A 19,636-nucleotide genomic window follows, 5' to 3' on the forward strand; every position below is an offset into this window, starting at 1 on the left:
GCGGGTGCACCCGTGTAAACGGTTTCTATCGAACCAGTGTCTCCCGTCTGTTTGCCGTCGACTCGTTTACAGAGTCGTTTGTCGCTCGTTAAGTAATTCAGCCTTTTCATTCATATGAGAAGATGCCGGGCTGCTTAAGAAAGCGGCTCTTTCTCATCTGGAGGGTTGGCACGGGCTGGGCTTTAAATCAAAACTGGATGTTTTTTTCCCCGAAAGATCTGTTGTAGTTCAAACAGGGATTAATTCGGGGCAGTTCCCTGGCCTTGGTCATGTAGGAGGTCGGCCTAGATGTTTTCAATGGTCCCTTCTGGCCATACAACACAAATGAAGCTCAGTCCCCATGGGCCTTTGTATTTCTTTTTGTCTGTCACAAGTCATAAAAAACAAAGTGTATCAGTTTCAGCGTTTCCACCCATTATTCTCGATCGAATAGCATGATTCAATTAGCATTTATGTATGTTTGTTATTTAAGAAAACATGTTGCTGCATTGTTTAAATAGTTCCCAAGTTGAATTTTTTGGGACATGGTTGGGTTTTCCGGGGTGATATAATCCAGAAGAGGAGAAGGTGGGGGCGGAACGAGGAAGGGGAGAGGGCAGGGGTGACTGATGTTCATAAGAAAAGAAGAGGTGCCCTTCCTCAGCTCCCATGTCCTGCCGTCTATGTCGCTTTCCCTCTCTTCTGTATTTGTAGGGAGGGGTTCTTTGTGGCCTGGCCAGCAGTGCTGGGTCTGAGATCAGAGTAATCTCTCTCTTTCATCTGTGACCCACCCAGACAATCTCCCCGACAGCTACCCAACAAGCGACAGAAAAGAAATCCAACGAGAAAAAGACCCGCAACTGAACGGGCTACAAGAACACACAGCGACGTAAACAGTTTGCTTTAAAACATTGCATTAGTGTGTTGCTGAAGATTATAAAATCACAGCTCTAACTAAGGTTGCCAGGTGTCCAGTTTTCGCTTGGACAGTCCGGCAATTCCTGTCTGATTAAAAAAAAACCAGAAAATACCAGACATATAAAATGTCCGGTATTTTCTGCTTTTCTTGGATTGAAGGCCAGAGGGGATACTTTCCCCCTGCCGCATCTAGTGGGGGCGTGAGGAGTGGGAATTTAAAGGTGCAGTGACCTTTTTTTTTTCTGAACCAATTTTTTTTTCCCCGCCATGTTCGGGATTTTTTGCAAAAGTATCTGGCAACCCTAGCTCTAAAAAAGGCCCCCTCCCCCTGCCAGCTGCTGTAGGGCACAGGGGCACCAGTTTAATAGGACTGTGTAGGCCCCCATAAATCCTAAGGACAGTCCTGGGGCCTGAAAAGCAGGACGTCCCGGGGTCCCAGAGCTTGGGCTCCAGCCATTTTACTGCTTAAACCCACGAACCTGGGTCAGGCGTGCTGAATTGCCTCATGGACATACCATTGACTCACTGCTCTACCCAGGAGAGCTTAGTGGGGTTTCCAGAAACTCTGAGACCCTTGGATGACGCACACTGTATCCGGAGTGCAAAGTCTGTTATTACTCAAAGCTACAGGGGGCACGGCAGGGCGTGACGATGGAATTTGGGTCGGCCTTAATGGAAATGTCCCACAGAACATAACGGGGATGAAACAAGTCGCAGGCTACAGAAACGGCCCTAAAAAGCTATAACCTTGGATACGGTCCTGGTGAGAGGGTGGCTTTGAACTGCCATGGTTCTCTGGCAAGGACGTAATTCTCCTAGGATGGCTTCCAAGGGGGGGCTGAGCCCTATCAGAAGTTTGTTCTTCCCTAGTGAAGTCTCCTTGACTTTTTCCGCAAAGGAGCGACCTTGAAACCTAAAGCCTAGTTAGCACTCCGTGGCGCTAGGATCAAAAGCCCCACCTTCATGAAAGCCACTGCCCTTTTCTGCTTGCTGAGGGAGACTCCCCAGGGGGCCCTTGTATCTCCGACAGGTAGATCGGTACCTGGGATCTCCGGGCATGAGCCTCTACCGCAGGAGCGACAAGCCAGCTGGCTCTCAGCTAAGGCTGCAGCTTCTCTTATGTGGTCTCAGTGCCATGCCGTGGGACAGAACCGCATCCCCAGCAGGAGTGTGAGTCACACTCTTGCGGGGCCACAACAGAATGCCTTGCAGGAAAGGCTAGGATCATAACAGGGTTTAAAAGAGAACTAGATACATTCATGGAGGTTAAGTCCATCAATGGCTATTAGCCAGTATGGGTAAGGAATGGTGTCCCTAGACTCTGTTTGTCAGAGGGTGGAGATGGATGGCAGGAGAGAGATCGCTTGATCATTACCTGTTCAGTTCACGCCCTCTGGGGCACCTGGCATTGGTCACTGTCGGCAGACAGGATACTGGGCCGGATGGACCTTTGGTCTGACCCAGTGTGGCCATTCTTATGTTCTTATGAAAGTTTAGCAAACACATACACAATTAACACCTGCTAGTTGTTTAGAAGGTCGCTAGATCCCCTCGCTACACACAAGGGCACATATGTCCTCTTGTTAACGCTCCTGTTTTCCTTACCCACATCTGAAATCGCAGTTGTACGTACAGTCTACAGGTGAATTCTGACCCATCCTTTTCTTGCTGTGAATAAAGAATCGTTGAGGATATTTTTAGGGAAAGGCCATTTACCTCAATGAAGAGGGTTGGATTGGTCTGGCGAGAGATTGTCCAACCATGGCAATCTCCTCAGCTGAGCTGGGATGAGAGGACTTCACCTACGAAGGGGAGAGAGGGCGATTTGCTGGTCTGCAACAGAACAAAATTGGGATTTTTCTTTGGTTCTCATCTGAAATGGTCTTGCCAAAAGAAAAAAAAAGCTCAGTCCTGAAGTGTCACGTTGCTGCAAAGTTTTCCTGCAAAGTTTCTCCTCAGGGTAGGATGAGGTGGAATGTTGGCTGCATTTGTCAGTGAAAATTGTGACCTTTCTCTGGATCTCTACACTCTATGGCTAATTTCCTGTTTATTTCTGAGGGCAGCTCAGGGTATCCTTTGAGTAAAACCCTGTGGAGTGTGGCGAGCTGGCTTCACCTGACGTCTGAGGCACGGCCAGGTAGGATACTTAACATTTGAATGCAGAGGGTCTCAGATATTGGTGTGGGGCCCAGACGCTGGCTTCTTTCCTCTAGCTGCTCTGCTACCGCCCAAGTTGGCTGACCTTCTGGATCTTCCCTGAGATGTAGCGTGCCACTCTGGCTTTCGCCCCAGAAGGATGGGAGTGTGAAAGGATGGTATCGTTTAGCTGGAATCAGTCTGGTTATGCAAGTGTTATAACTGTGGATGTACCCACAAGCTTAGCCACTCGAGTTGCCACCTTTTGTGCCTGACTCCGCAACACACTTACGTGCTTCACTGTACGCATTGTGCTTAAGTTTGTTCCTATTGAGCAAAGCATCGAAACACGTGTTTAACTTTACATGGATGCGTAAGAGCCCATGCCTGGGTCCCTGAAGGCTAGGTAGCCTAGTGGCTAGGTCACTGAGGAGGTGGACAGAAAAGGCGGGGGAGGCTGGTCCCCTTTTCCCCCTTTCTTCCTGGCCCGGGAACTCTAAGCCACTCCTTATCCAAGTCCTTAAGTTTGGGGTGTGGCCCCCAGAGTCCAGGTTCCCCTTAGTTGGGGTTTCTCACTAGGTTCCTCCCCCACTTTTTGCCCCGTAGCCAGAGGTGGGGGCTTACTTGCTCCCATGGCTACAGGGCAGCCAGGCTCTGGTTTGAGGCCTCAGACCCCCAAACCAAGCTCCTACCTCCTCACTGGACAGCCCCAAACTGAGCCAGGCTCCTTCCTTTTCTCTCCCCACCAGGCCTGGCACTGGTTGCAGGTAAAATGGGGCGGGGCTAGCTGGGTCCAGAGGCTTTCTTTAACGCCTGGAGTGCTGAGCACATGTTTTACTATTTTGGAATAACTACTGTACTCCCCAGAGTCATTCGAACTAATGACTCCCCAGGGTTTCCTGGGGCTTTACGTTGAGGTGGTGAGTCCATAAGAACAGAGCCTGCCTCGGACTTATTTCCTGGCTTCCCCGTAGTGGGGACACGCTATTTTGATTTTGTAAACTCGGGAGTTAAGTTGAACTTAGTCATTTTGAAATAGTTCGCTAGAGCAGACACACCCTTCCAGTTCTAGTTGTCTGTGGTTCTCCACTCCCTCGCAGAGCCCTTCGCCTCATTGTTACATATGTGCTGACAAGCTGTGCTGAAATTGCAAAATAAGTAAGTGAAAGTGATTTACCTCAGGAAGAGAGTTGTCAATAGTCATGGAAATAGCTATTTCTATGCGGTTCAGTCCCCCGGCACTTCATATTGGATCAACCTCCCATTAACTTCACTGGGCTTTGGATCAGGCCTGCAGTGAGCGCAATACAAGTTACCTGTTCAACACCTGCTGTGCTACCTGCCTTCGGAAATTCCGGGTTTGGCTGCCATTTGGAGAAAGCACCCAAAGCACTGCTCTCGAGAACGTTCACCACGCTCTCAGCAACCCTCCTGAGAAACGCTGAGGGCCCTCAGCTCCCATTGATTTCAGCAGGAGTTGAAAAAGCACAGGGCCTTGGAAGAGATTCTCCACACATTTGTGGGGATGGGTTGTTCCACAGGAAATCCAGTTGGAGAAGCTACCAGGACAGTCTCCTGTTTGGTACCGCTGGATGGAAACACCTCTCTGAACATTTCAGACACTCCCCAGAGGCTCCATTCCATTTGCTTCTGAAAAGTGGGGCGGGTTTCAAAGACATTCCAGTTTCCCACAAAGTAGTTGAGTCATTTCTACTCTTAAATGCCTTCCAAGGGGCAGGTGACCTCTGGTCTCCTTGAAAATCTGTTTGTCTTTATTCCAGTTCTTGCCTGAAATTTTGAAGCTAAAGCTGCCTGTTGGGGAAATCTTAGAAAATGGGGGAGGAGGAAGAAGAAGAAGAAATTTTAAAAAACAGTTGTTATAGTTCAGCTCTTTCTTTTTTCCAGAAGGAGTCCCAACTTCCTGGTGTTCTAGGTTGAGATGGATGAAATGTTTTGGATCAATAGTTTATTCACTGGAAAACACAGTTTCGGGTAGATCTCACCTATTTGTGAATTTGGGTCAAATTTGGCAAATAGTCTTGGCTGAAAACAACACACAAACAGGAGAAAGTCCGAAAAGTTTCACTGCAACATTTTCTAAATGAAGCATTTCAACTTTTCATTCCAAAACTACGTTCTGTTTTGAAATTTAGCTAGATTTAATTAGAAAAACAACAAACCTCAACTGGAACAAAATGTTTTGTTTGAGGTTGAAGGAAAGGGTTTGTTCCACTCCAAACAGTGGATTTTCCTAAGTTCCCATATCCCACTAATGTGGCCAGCAAACCAAACCACCAATTGTTCATTCAGCTCCTATCTCTCTATAAGGGTATGTCTACACTAGCCCCCTAGTTCGAACTAGGAAGGCTAATGTAGGCATTCGAAGTTGCAAATGAAGCCCGGGATTTAAATATCCCGGGCTTTATTTGCATCTTCCCGTCTGGGTGCCATTTTTAAATCCCCTTAGTCCGAACTAACTGCCCGCGGCTACACGTGGCAGTCAAACGTTAACTCGAACCAGGGGCAGATGATCATTTTGCGGGGCCCAGGGCAGCCCAATTTCGCGGGGCCCCCCTTTGCCACGGCGCATGCGTGGGGCTTCTTGAAGCGCGGGGCCCGGGGCGGCCGTCCCGCTCACCCTTCCCTATATCCGCCCCTGACTCGAACTAAGTCTTTAGTTCGAGTTAACTGTTGTGCCTCATTCCACGAGGTATAATAGTTAATTCGAACTCAGGACTTAGTTCGAGTTAACGTTTGACAGCCGTGTGTAGCCGCGGGCAGTTAGTTTGGACTAAGGGGATTTAAAAATAGCGCCCGGACGGGAAGATGCAAATGAAGCCCAGGTTATTTAAATCCCGGGCTTCATTTGCAACTTCGAATGCCTACATTAGCCTTCCTAGTTCGAACTAGGGGGCTACTGTAGACATACCCTAAGGGCTTAGAAAATGCACCAAGACAGTGGTTTTCAACCTGTGTTCCACAGACCCCTAGGAGACTGCAGACTGTGTCTACAGCTATGTCTACACTGCGTTCTTTTTCCACTTTTTTTTCGGAAGAAGCTTTCCGACATTAGGCCCACCTACCCAGGGCCAAGGTGGGAAAACCTCCTCTTTAGAAGATTCCTTATTCCTTGTAAAATGAGGAATACAGGGCTTCCAAAAGAACACACCCACTTTTTCAAAAAACGTTCCAAAAAAGCGAACGCGTTCCCTGAACGCGGCAGAGTTTTTCCGGGACACCCGGTATCCCAGAAAAACTCTGTAGTGTAGACATAGCCTCTGATTTCCAAAGGGGTCTGTGCCTCCATTTTAAGGGGGTCTGCAAATGAAAAAAAGGTTGAAAACAATTACCCTAGGGAGCTTTTACTGAGATGTTACAGAGTCCACTCTGTTCCTTAGTGTACAATTTACACAGCCAGTGGTAGGCAGCCCATGGCAGGGAGCCTCTAAGCCCAGGTCGACAGACTTGGGATCATCCTACCGCGCTAAAAATAGCTATGTAGACAGCGCTTTTAGTTTGCTGCTCAGGTGGGAATTCGGGCTCTGAAGACCGCTCACTTCTTACCCCCCTATGCTTCACAGCCCGACTTGCAGTGCTCCCAGTGGTATTTTTAGCTCCCTGATGTGAGCCCGTTGACCCCGGCGTAGAGGCTCGCTGTCATAAGCGGTGCAGGCATGCCCTTAGCGGGGGGCCGGGTAAATTCACACCTCTGCTTGCCGCAGAGCCGGTGCTCCTATAGGCCAGCCCCACGTGGAACAGACAGGGGACGTGTGCAGCTGAGTCTGTGAATCATTAGACAAAAATGCAGGTCACCTCCTGTGTGGAGAAACAGACGCTCAGAGACCCATGAGCTCTTGACCTCATCTTGTGTCTGAATCAGGTCGTGGCTTCGCTGAGCGCAGCTGCTCAGGCTACTGCAGCTTTGTGTGCTGCAATCAGCCGGCACATCAGGCTTTTATTAGATGCTCTCCGGGCCAGCCCCCTTCGCTGCAAGGATCAGGTGCTAATTGGATAAGAGCATGGGGGAAGGGAGGTGTTGCTTTTTGCCTGCTCTTTTCCTGTCAAATTAATCTGGCGATCTTCAGCACTTCCAGGGCTGTGGCAGGTTCAAACAAGCCCATTTTGAGCAAGTTTCCCCAATGCGCACGGAGTTCTCAGCCCTGCTCCTTCCCCCTCACCTTGCTAAGCCCACCTCTGAGGCTAGCCTCCAGTAGAGACTTGGGCCTGGCCTACACCGAAAAAGTAGCTCGATCTCTCTCTGTGGCTAGGGAGAGATGTGCTGAACCGTCCTCCACCCCCTTACAGACACGGCCACCTCTCACAGGGGTGGATTTCAGGGGAGCTGACAGACTCTGTGGGCCCTGAAGCAAGGGGAGACTCCCTGCTCCCAGAAGGGGCGGGGCTGAGGGCAGAAGGGGCGGGGCTGAGGGCAGCCAGCCCTCTGTGCCATCCAAAGCGTGGAACACCCTGCCCCCTCAGTCCTCAGAGCTGGCTGGTTCCTTTGAATCACTGGGCCCCAGGCAACTGCCCCCTTGGTACTTCCCTGTCAGTGGGCATGGTGGAAAAATCCCTTCCTTCACGCCAGCAGCTGGCTATACTATGTGTTGCAATGGTGCAGCCGTGTCTGTGCAGAGGAGCCTGGAGACATGCTCCAAACTGAGAAGCATAGCAATGCAAAGAACTGGAGTCAAACCCTGCCCTGTGTGACCATGGCCCAATTACTTGATTGCTCCGTGCCTCAGTTTTCCCATCTGTAAAATGGAAATAATGTTAAGTTCCTGCCTCCCAGGGATAAACTCAGTAATCTGCGTACTCAGATGCTATGCTGTTGGAGGCTGCGTAAATAAGGACACACTGGGCACATCTACACAAAAGTTGAATTAAGTTACACAACTTCAGCGATGTCAATTGCATAGCGGAAGTCGAAATAGCTTCATTCGACTTTTGGCACTGTCTACACAGCAGGAAGTTGAAGAAAGAACACTCTTCCTTCGACTTCCCTTACTCCTCGTGAAATGAGGGTTACAGGAGTTACAGTAAGAAGTCCTCCTTTCGAAAAACATTATTTTGAAATAAAGGCTTGTAGTGTAGACACGTGCTGTGTTATTTTGGAACAACATCAGTTATTCCAAAATATCGCTGCTGTGTAGACGTACCCTTTGTGTGAAAAGCTAATGAATCAGCTTCATGCATGCCTTTGGCCGTGTCTACACTCAGGGCTTAACTCGAAATAAGCTATGCAAATCGGGCAATGTCAGTTGCGTATCTTATTTTGAATGGGAGCGTCTACACAGCACTTATTTTGAAATAGAGTCCTCTTCCTCTGACTTCCCTTCCTCCTCATTGGATGAGGGTCACAGGAGTTGGACTAAGAAGTCATCCGGCTTGACAGTATTTGGAAATAATTGCCTAGATGCAGACTAAGTTATTTCAGAATAGCATTGCAGTGTAGACATACCTTTAAGTTCTTGTAATTCTTGAAGTAAAGGGCTTATAGGCAGGGCTCAACAATCTATGTAATCTACTCGCCCGTGGCAAGTAGATTACATCCTGGAAGAGCCAGGTTCGGGCAATCTGCGCATGCTCAGAACGCCGGACAGTGCGGCTGGTGAGCAGGGCTCGCCGCGGCTCGGCAAGCCCTGCTTATAGGCATTTCTTCATCCCAGGACACTGCAACTACTTGTATCTTTGTGTAACCCCCACCTGGTGGATTTGAACTTGGGACCGCAATGCAGGGACTTCTACAGCTTACGCTATGAAGCCAGCTGCCTTGCAGCTTAGGCTGTAAAGCTCCCTTGTTCCGATCTCTCGCTGTATGTGGTCTAAGTGCCCATACGTGGGACAGTGCCCCACGCTAGGTATGTGCGTTCCATTTGCAGCCATTCACTTCAAAAAATCCTGTGCGATTCAGGAAATCGGTTCTGCAGGGGAACATTTTGCCCTTGTGAAGATGATAAAACCGGAGCTTATTTAGACTGCATGTTGTGACAATAAACGGCACACTCGAATCGCATTTGTTGCTTTTGGACGCCGGCTCTGTCTGGTGTATGTGGCATGTTGACGTTCTGCTCCTGTTCATCTTCCGCGGGGCTGTTTGAGTCCAATTCTTGGGAGCCAGGAAATAGTTAAGCGCTACAGTATTTTGATTAGCAGAGCCTTAAAGTCAGTAAAAGACAGTCAGAGGAAACTATCAGGAGCATGCTAATGAGGTGAAGTCATCAGCAAACACCAGAGGCGCAGTCATGCTTCCTCCACTCCAATCCTTCCCCTGTCACTAGGACAACTACAACCAACCTGGAGCCCCGTGGCATAGGGCTGGGCATGGCCGTTGGTCTTCTGGAACTTGGATCTGAGGCTTTCTCTCCTGTGATGTTGGTCTAAAGCGGGAGCCTAATGCTATTCCCAGCTCTGAGCTGAAGACTGGAGGTAGTGCAGTGAGACTATAAAGACAGCAAAGGGGAGCTGCCATCTCCGAGAGGGAAAGGTGAGGGAGTTCTCTGGACAATCCCTTTGATTTCTTGCATCACAAATGGGGGTGTGTGTGGAATTGCTGGGAGTTTGAGGGGGGAGTTTTCAGCCTTGGGGGGGATAGCCGCGCTTGGAAACTGCAGCAGTGCAAGATCTGTCTGCCTCTGTGTGCAAAAACTTTCCTCTGTGGGTCTGAAGATGCCCTGTAACCCAACACCGCAGAAGGTAGCGCTTACAGATGTTGTTGGATAGTGCATGCAGGTATTAAAACTTATCAAAAAGCGGCGGGGGTGGGGGGGAAACTCCCAAACAATTGCTGCTTTCAGAGGAGAACGAATACAGGAAACAGCAGAGAAATACTTCAGCTGATTTGGTGTTTTTGCATAGAGCACTCGAGTGCCTGTTAGGAAAAATATGGAAAAAATGGAAAATTTACTGGCAGTCAGAAATAAATCTCCTCGTTTGAGGATTTGAAAAAAAAGTATCAAGATTTTATTGTTTGTGTGTGTGTGTAAAGTAACAAGATTTTATTGCATGTGTAAAGTATTAAGATTTTAGTTTGTGTGTATGTGTGCGTGTGTGGAAAGTATCAAGATTGTATTGCATGTGTACCATATCCAGATTTTAGTGTGCGCGTGTGTGTGTAAAGTATCAAGATTTTATTGCGTGTGTAAAGTATCAAGATTTGTGTGTGTGTGAGAGACACAGAGAGAGAGAGTACACTGCGTAGGGTCATAACCCATCTCTTCTTTTTAAGAAGAGCTCTAGTGCAAATATGCAGAAAGTTAAAGCAGAGACGTTTCATTAAAAGACTTGCCTTGGGGCTGGATCCAGCAGCTTTCATTGAAGCGAAGTTCCCATGGACACTGATTTGACAATAAAAAGCTTAAAAAACAACAAGTGGTCTTGTGGCACCTTAGAGACTAACAAAAAAATATCGACAGTATCGTGAGCTTTCGTGGGCAAAAACCCACTTCAGATGACAGACAGCTGAATGTATCAAAAGTACCACCCCTCACAGTGTATTTATTTGTGGTGTCCTAAATGGGGAAAACGGTACAAGAAAGGCTTGTTCCTAAATAATTTGCATTGACCCTTTGGAGACTATGAACACACGTAACGATATGTATAATACCGCACGCGTACTGGTTGCTTTACAGTGATGAGATACGGGCGCACTTATGGCATGGTGCCTATCCCACACAGCTGATTGACGATGGGTTTGATCCGGGTTGGTACTGAGTGCCCGCACGGCGCTGGTTTTTACAGAACTTGTGGGTGCGCATCATGTCTCGGCATCTGACCATATCCGTAAAAACAAAGGTCCCCCAGGACAACTGAAGAGCAGCGCTGTACAATAATGCCCATGGGGAGGGACCAACTACTGAGAATTCATTTTGGTTGTCAGGGTAGAAACATGCCCAGGCTCTCGATGAATTCCTCTGACATTTTGAGACTAATATTTCAAATATCAAGTTACCTTTTTTAAAAGCGCTTTATTGCAGCCAAATGGAAACGCGCGTCTTGAGTGAATTGTCTTGGGTCGCTGCTCTCAAAGGCTCCCGGGCAGTTTCGTGAGGTGTTTCACTTTCTACCTGAAAACCAGAAGTGGGTTTTTGAATGAATGACATATAGGACACATTGGTGGGGGTTATGGTAAAAGTGGCATCTGTCTAGCTAATCTGTGCATCTGTCCAATCTCCGCACCAAGACGGAACGTGTCACCCGCCCATAGAGAGTTGGACTAAGACACTTCTCCCTGTGGTGCCAGACTCTCCCGCCTGGGATCTGCTCCTTGGGATGTTTTGGTGCCGCTGTTAGCAGGTGCTTTCTCCTTTCCGTCCCATTCAGAATCTACTCACGTGCTGCAAACGCAGATTCTGCCGCAGGCGTTCTGAGTCGAGGTGTAAAGGTTTAACGGGCTAACTGGTAAGCATTGCCTTACCAGCATGCTTACCAGGGTAACCGGTTAACTGCCAGCTGGAACAGCTCCCCCCCCCCCCCCAATGCAGTGGGTAGTTAACCAGTTAAACCTATAGTTTAACCAATTAACAACTGACAAGGGATTTTATATCCTTAATCACGAGCTAGCGCAGTGACAACTTCCTGCAGGCAGGTTCACTCCTGAGGGGTGGGTAGGTCCAGAACATAGCCTCAGTGCTGTAACAGCACCTGGAAGGCTTTGATCCTCCAGTGCAGCTGTAACACGGTAAATGAGCTGTGGATTTGGGGAGTCAAGAACTGGTTTCTCATCCTGATTCTGCTCTGGATTGGCTGGGCTGCATTCCCTCCTGCCTTGCACCCCTGTGGCATCACTGACGCCTTTGGTAGCGCTTTGTACACGTGTCAGTGACACCCCAAAGGTGCAAGCCGGGGGAGATGGGGAGTGACCTGGGAAAGGTCTCTTCAACGCTGTTCCTCCATCTGTGTGGTAAAGAGAAGACAGCTTGCCTCACCTTGTGAGGCGCATTGAGATCTGCAGGTAGAAATTGTTTGTAAGGCCCAATGGTCGGGTTTGTTTTTAAATGATTATTAGCATACACCAGGGGTGGGGAAACTCAGGCCTGGAGCCCAGATGCAGTTCCCAGCTTGCCTGGATATGGTCCCCAAGACTCAGCCTTCCCCCCCAACATTGGGGAGCCCACGCTGGCGCTCCAGTCTCCCCACTGCCCCATTGTCGGACCAGAGAACACACAAAATCTACTAGCCCAGGCCTTGCCAGGTTCTGGTGTGCAAGCGGAATGTGGGGACCATCTTTCTCCATGTCCGTGAGGGGTTTCTTTTTTGGCTTCTCACTTGTGTGTGACCCCCAACTGATTTTTTGTGGGTCAGTGGCCCCCGACCCAAAAAGTTTCCCCACCCTGGTTTACACCTTAACTCTGGGAAGCAGGATCATTTGCCGTGAGGGTATGGTCCCTGCTGGAAGGTTGTCTCTTCAGCAGCTGGATGTATTGAGTCGCATGAAGGAGCTAATTTCGTATTGCCAGTTTCTAGGGGGTTTTAACCGAATCGGTCGATTTTGGAGTCTTTGCCCCAGAGTATTGTAAAAAAGCATTCCGTTCTCCATGAAGACTTGCCGTCTTGTCAAGTGGCTGTAGCAAAGCAGTGGCTGCTTGCAATCAAACTTTTTGTTTTGTTCTGGGGGTATTTTTCTGCTGCTTTCGAAGGGAGACAGGAAAGCTGAGGCAGGAATGTACCTCATCCTACCAAGGAACTGATTTTAGGAACCCCCAGAGTCCGATTCCAGCCACCGTAACTGCATTACTTGCCTCCAGACTGAAATCTGCCAGTACCTGGTTGCCCCGTTGAAGGCTGCAGCTAGGCATGTACCCAGGTGGTGATTATCAGACTGTGTCCGCTGGCCATTTGAAGGTCTGCTGGGCAGAGCCGACCTCAGCATCTACGCCGTTTGCCTTGCTGCATCCTGGAGATGTCTTGCGTATAGTCTAGCTTTTAGTTCCTGGAGTAGAGAGGTGTTCCAGGGCCAGAACCCCTCCACTAAGCAACAGTTACCAACAACCATAAGCAAATAAAACCTGCACGGCTGAAAACGGGGAGTGTTGCTGATCCCAGTTGCTCCAACGCGCGAGTGAGTGGTGCATGTCTGTTGCTGCCTGTTCATGACAGCATCCGGACATCAAATTGGTCGGCCCTGGGAGATTAGACAATCTAATATTTGTAGAGGTTTCAAAATCGCTTGTCCTTGGCCAGCTCTTCTAACCACAAACACAAGAAGTTGGGATTTCTTTCTTCTCGGTCTAAAAGCCTTTGCAAATGTACAGTCACAGGAAATGTCAAACCCAGCTGGCTGTTTTTAAAATGATGCCACCAGCCTAGGGTTCAGTAGGTCACCGCTGTCATAAAAGGGCTGGTGTCAGCCGAGCGGATCTACCTACAAGCCAACTGAAAACGTGACGATTCCAGAGAACATGGGAAGAAGGAATCATGAGCTAATACCTAGCAAATGTTTAACGGCGGTGCCCAGCAAACCCCTCCGGCACACTCATTTCAATTGAATGCAGTGCTTAGAGAGCAGCTCTCAATAATAATATGGTGCGCTGCTGAAACTGCAAACCTAGAAGCAGCCACTAGACCCCTTTTCTCTCTCTCGGAAGGTCCCGCTCACAATAATTTATTGGGGCTGCGAACATGCTGCCTCTTCCTAGGAGAGTTGGAACGTGGGCGGTTCATCGAGGAGCCCCGACATCAGGCAGCTGAGCGAAGTGGAGACGTCGTTCTCCCCAGCAGCGCTAGGGTCGGTTCTTTAGTGCATGTTCAGAAATGGCACCTCTGCTCATAAAAGGCAAGCACCCGGGGAACAGGCTTCGGCTAGAACATGAGCACACCTGGGCATGTTTGCATTCTCAGGTCCCCCAAGAGAACGGTGTATTTTCTGGCACAGGCGATGTATAAGGGCATCCTCCCAACCCCACCCCTTCTGTTGAGGCCCCGCCCCCATGGGAGCCAAGCTACTTCTCTTCCCTCCCCCGCACCATGGGAAGGCGGGGCAACATGCTGCCCCCCCCCCCCCCGAGCACAGCGAGGGCAGGAATACACCTCCCCAGCCTAGCAGCACAGGGAAGGGCGGGCAGTCTGGGGCAGCAGCACTCTGCCTCCAGTAGGCCAACAGTGGGTGCTCTGGGAGTGGAGCATGGGCGGGGCCAGGCTGGTTCTTTGGGAAGGCAACGCCTTCCCCTGCCTCGCATACCCGCCATCCATGATGGGCCGCAATGTCTAAGGGAACAGGAGGGAGGGAGTGTGCTCCAATGGTCACAGTGTGCCACCAGGTGGCAAGAGCTCTCAGTTCTGTTCTCAGCTCTGACTTTAGCTTGGGCTGTGATTGTAGACAGGTCACTTCTGGGCTTCAGCTCCCACGTCTGTGTGAGGAGGGCAATACACTGGGTGGGGCTGAGACGGCTGAGCGAGGTGCAAGGCTTGGAATTCCTTCACTGAAAGGCACTTCAGAAGAGCAGACTCTGTTTTCTCTCTCTAATTAGGCTTCGCCTACACCGCCGGCTTTGCCGACAGAGCCTATGCAATGAAGCGTGGATTAGCATATTGCCATGCTTCATTTGCATAATTTATGTAAACTGTTTTTGTGCAAGAGGTTTTTGTGCAAAAACAAGTAGTGTGGACAGGGGGAAGGGTGCAAAAACCCTCTCGGCATAAGGATTTTGCGCAAAACAGGGCTTTTGTGCACAACCCCTCCCCCATCCACACTACTTGTTTTTGTGCAAAAACCCCTTGCGCAAAAATAGTGTGCATAAATTATGCAAATGAAGTGTGGTGATATGCTAATCTGAGCTTCATTTGCATAGGCTCTGCTGGCAAAGCTGGCAGTAGCCCTAGTGGTTTGCTTTTATTGACACAGCCATTCTCATTAATACAACAGAGGGTCACCTTAATCTTCCGCAGTATTTGTTGGCCTTAGGGATCCTCCCTTGGCAGGACTCAGCCCACCCTCACCGTCTTCCTGGTCCCTCCAATCATCCAGACCTCCTTTACACCCGGGCCAGACAATAACGAGCCACCTCAGTGGCTCAGCAGGTCCCCCCCAAATGCTTTTCCAGCATGATAATAACAGGAGGGGGGAGTCTGGACAAAAGCTGTCAGCCTGTCACGCTCGTTCCCTTTGCGCCTCCTCTCACCTTTCGCTCCACTCGCCGCGTGTAAGGAAGAGCAGCCGCTCCGAGGCTACGTCTAGTCTGCAGCTGTTTCCCGGCACATTGGCGGTATCCTGGAAAAGCAACGCCATGTCCAAGGAACATGTCTGCTTTTTTGGGAAAATTTTCGAAAATGCAGAGGCGCTTTTTCACCCCCCCCCACCCCCCGCAAACCTCATTTTACAAGGAATAAGGGGTGTGTCACAAGAGCACTCTTGTCCAAAGCTTGGCACAGTGTGGACGTGCCAAATTTCAGAAAAGTGTCTTCCGATTTCACTCTGCGGGCTGGACTTAGCCTGAATTTCCCAGTGAACGCGGCCGGAGTCAGAGCCTACTGGCAGAGACGCAGAATAAACCAGCAGGGCGGGATGATGGTTTCTTGGTCCGCGCTTGGACTCGAGTTATCTACTGAGGCTCATTAGATGAGCAGTTATCTACTGCTGTAGAGATTCACTGATATTGTCCCGGCTGGTTTTGGCATCCCAGCTGGCAAAGTGACGGGGTTGGGCTTCTGAATGTCCCATTCTGAATCAACTGATGCCAGATAAAGTGAGACGCAAAGAGATTTGTTTTCCCTGCAGGAGTCTGAGAGGCCCCTACGAGCCCTGCTTGCCCGCCCCAGGCAGAGGGGGCTTGGCCGCTGGCTAGTGTGACTGCTGTGGGGTGCAGCGTATGCAAAGCTCCCTCCTCTTCATCTTTGCTGGAACTCAGCACATGTTCCTGGCTGTTACTCCCCTAACTTCGCTCCGGCCAAGCCCTCGAGCGTCTGTTTACATTTAGGGCCCGATCCTGCTTCCATCAAAGCGGGTGGCAACGTTGACTTCACCAGCAACCAGGTCTTGGCATTCAGAGCGGGCACTGAGGAAGCTCATGCATGTGGTATAGGGCAGGATTTTACCCAGTCAGCCCCCCATAGCCTCTCTGTGCCCATAGAACACAGCGCCCTCTTCTGGGGGATCCTGTACCTGGTGTAGTTCTGCTGTTAGGGTGGCCATGTGTCCTGATTTTTTAGGGACAATCTCGATATTTGGGGCTTTGTCTTCTACAGATGTCTATTACCCCTCCCTCGCCATCCCGGTTTTTCCCCCTTGCTGTCTGGTCACACTCTGCTGCCCCAGGGCAAGGTGGGGGGCGTGCCAGGAAGACTCTTCTGTGCACCCTGCAGCCCAGTTCTGGGGCAGGGGAACCCCAGAGTTTGATGACAGGAGGCTGGAGGACGGTCCCTTGTTGGCCCCCCGAGGAAGAAGCTGCTGCAGCTTTTCGACTGCACTGGTAGCTGTAGAATGGCCCCCGTTCTGTTGCAAAGCCTGAATCAGAGTTCCTCCCTCAGCTCATTCAGAATCCCACCGACAGGTGAACGCAGAAGGGACATCTTAGACCAGTGGTCCTCAGCCCAGGGTCTGGAGCCCCCTGTGGGGCCGTGAGCAGGTTTCAGGGGTCCTCCAAGCAGGACCAGCATTAGACTTGCTGATCTAGAGCAACGCTCCCTCTAATCTTTCCCATCCCTGTGCAGATTTTTTTCCATCCCTGTGCGGAATAAACGTTATGTACACCAAGGTGTGTGTGAATGCGCACCACCAGCAGAAACACAACCTAGCTGTGGGCGCTTTGCTAATCAGCTGGGCGGCATTTGCATTTCACCTGAGTGGCCACACAAGCACCCAGCTTACGGAATACACGGGTCTAGGGGAGAAACCCCGCTGCATGAGGCTGAAGCCCAACCCTGAGCCACTTATGGGTCCCCCAGGAAGCTGTGGTGTGCGGTCCCAGGCATCTAGCCTGCTTCCTACCCCTCATGCAAGCTCTGGCGTTTCGATGCAGAAAACCAGTAGTTGTGGCACAGGTGGGACATGGCACTTTTATAATACGCTGGGGGGGGTGGGGGGAACCAACATTGAGAACTCCTGTCTCTGATCAGTGTTCAGAGAACGGCCATTAAGGCAGTGTGGTCCAGTGGTTAGCACACATGACTGGGAACCTGGGTACTGTCCTGGCTCTGCTGCCGATTTGCTGTGTAGCCTTGGCAAGTCACTTCCCCTATCCGTGCCTCAGTTTCCCATCCCACCTATTAGTCTGTTGTCTTTTGCAATTATAACTTTTTGGAGGAGGGGCCTTACAGCACCCAGCATAGAGAGATCCCTGTGTTGGCTGCGACTCCAAACTGCGACTGGGATGCAGCTAAATAATAACTCTAGTCTGTGCACTGCTTCGCATCCACTGTGAGGTGCCTTGCACACTCAGCTCCCGTTGTTCCCTTGGAAGTTGGCAACAAAACTCCAATCGCCAGTAAAGGGTCGAGTGCACCACAGCCCTGCAGCTGCTGAGGCTACGTCTACACTACAGGCTTCTTGTGCAAGAATCCTTTTGAGCTAGAGAGTTTGCACAAAAACTTCTTGCTCAAGAGCACGTCCACACCTCAAAGCACATTGCAAAAACTATGTGCTTTTGCACAAGAGAGCATCCACACTGCTGGACGCTCTTACGCAAGAAAGCTCTGATGACCATTCACAGAATGGCCAGCAGTGCACCTGTGCTTTTTCCCAGAGGGGGTTTCTTGCACAAGAAACCCCCTCTGGAGCATCCACACTTGCCTTCTTGCGCAATAGCTGTAGTGCTAAAAGCCTCAGAAAAGGAGGTTTACCTAGGGTGGAAAAAGCCCTCTGTTCTGCCATGCAACTGCCCATTTAATTGTGCAAGAGCTCATTTGAGGTGTGGACGTGCCCCAGGTTTTTGCACAAAAACCTTGTAGTGTAGATGTAGCCTGAATGAGCCTCGCCCAGGGCCTTAGTAGGGTTGCCAGGTGTCCGGTATTGACCCAGACAGTCCGGTATTTTCACCTGCTGTCCAGTAAAAAAATTCAGAAAATACCAGACACCTAACATGTCCGGTATTTTCTGATTTTTTTCCCCTGCCAGGAGGCGAAAATACCAGACACTTGGCAACCCTACGACACACTTAGCAACTGGGCCCCCCCGACCTCCCGCCAGGCCCCGCTCTGCTTACCTGGTTCTGCAGGGACTTGTCTTGTATCTGGCAGAAAAACAAAATGGCCATCGGCAAAAAAGCTGATTTTTTATTTTTAAATTTGTGTGTGTGTGTGAGTGTGAGATAAATGTTGTCGGGGTCCTTTTTTTTTCTCAACAACTTTGGTCTCCCTCTTTTTTTTCTCAACAGAATTTTTTTCCTAGTGGGGTTTTTTTGGGGGGGGGAGGGGGGTATTTTTGGTTAAACCATCTGGCAACCCTGGGCCTTGGGCACCCAGCTGCCTGGCTGGGGGGGGGGGGGGCATTTCACCCTGCTCTGCAGCAGCTCCCGGCTGGGGACCTGGCAGCTCCCCTCTCTTGGTAGGGGAGGGAGGGAGGGAGGAAGTGGCTGGGGGGAGGGGAGTTTGGGGCATTCCATTTCCCGGCTGGGGGGCAGGGAGCAGATTGCATGGGGTAAGCGGGGGAAGGCGGGTGCTGGTGTGACTGGGGAGTGAGTTGTGGTGTTTACTCTGACTCCCAGCTGGGCTGCAGCTGCTGGTGCCTGCAACTTCAAGAGACAGGCCTCCCTCCCAGCCCCCAGCTGGGCTAAGGCCATGGGCAACATACTGCATGGGGGGGTGGGTGCTGGCATCTGTGTGGTGAGTTGGGGGGGGGGAGGTTTTGTTTGGGGCATCCTGACTCCCATCTGGGCTGCAGCAAGAGTCAGACCTGTGCAGGGGAGAGACACAGGACTCTCTCCTGGGGAGCAGGCTGTATGAGGGGTGGTTGTCAAAATTTCACGTGGGTTATGCTGGGGCAAGGGTGGGCATATGGCTACCTGGGAGAGGGGTAACTGTTGGGGAAACTCTGTTGTCTTTTTAATGCAACAGCGGGAGGTTAGTCCAAGTTCATCTTCCCTTTTATTGTAGAAGCTGGAGTGAGGAGGAGTTGGTATTAATTACCAACTGATTGGTGACATGATTACAAGAGCTGCAAAATGCCAGGAAAAATATGACAGGGAATGAATATTTTTTCCACTGTTAGACTTGTATAATGCAACTCCTCTGTACTTCTGGAGTCTCGACCAAAATATTTTTCACCTAGTATCAGGTGGAACAGAAGAAGAGCTTGCTTGCGGCCATGTTGAGTTTAACAGGTGGCCATCTGCGGGGAGCTGTTAGAAAGCTAAAAGTAGTTTGTTTGGAGGGAGACAGCTTGAGAGCAGAGGGCTGAGAGAATTTGCATTAGCAGATCTTAATGCAGGATCTGACTTCATTTGTGTTTGATGTTTTCCTGTTGTAAAGCATTCCCACTGTTTTTGTAGAGGAGTCAGGCTTTAGTGAAGGATTCGGGTTTTCATGAATGAATACTGGAGCAAAAGGCCTTGCTTGTGACATTTGCATGATTACATTTCAAACAAAGTTTGCATAGGTGTTGTTGGCTTAAGAAAGAAAAAGATTCTTTTAACAGAATTTCTTTTGGAGTGTGGTAAATAGCTGAAAACTCTGA

The 19,636-nt window shown here is 50.0% G+C and overlaps 1 protein-coding gene across 4 annotated transcripts in view; it reads left to right on the forward strand.

Annotated features, from left to right (window-relative positions):
• The window catches only part of ZNF469 (zinc finger protein 469), a 545,453-nt gene that overhangs the window by 359,769 nt on the left and 166,048 nt on the right, over positions 1–19,636 (forward strand). For 2 of the 4 annotated variants that reach the window (XM_075939909.2, XM_075939914.2), the window contains exon 1: positions 9,050–9,517. The exons of the other annotated variants lie outside the window; for them this stretch is intronic. The gene's annotated coding sequence lies outside the window, so the exon portion shown is untranslated. Of the gene's footprint in view, positions 1–9,049; positions 9,518–19,636 lie in introns of those variants that run through there. 4 annotated transcript variants of the gene reach the window in all.

The sequence above is a fragment of the Pelodiscus sinensis genome, chromosome 12 (assembly GCF_052426305.1).
Source record: "Pelodiscus sinensis isolate ZL-2025 chromosome 12, ASM5242630v1, whole genome shotgun sequence".
NCBI classification, from domain to species: domain Eukaryota; kingdom Metazoa; phylum Chordata; order Testudines; family Trionychidae; genus Pelodiscus; species Pelodiscus sinensis.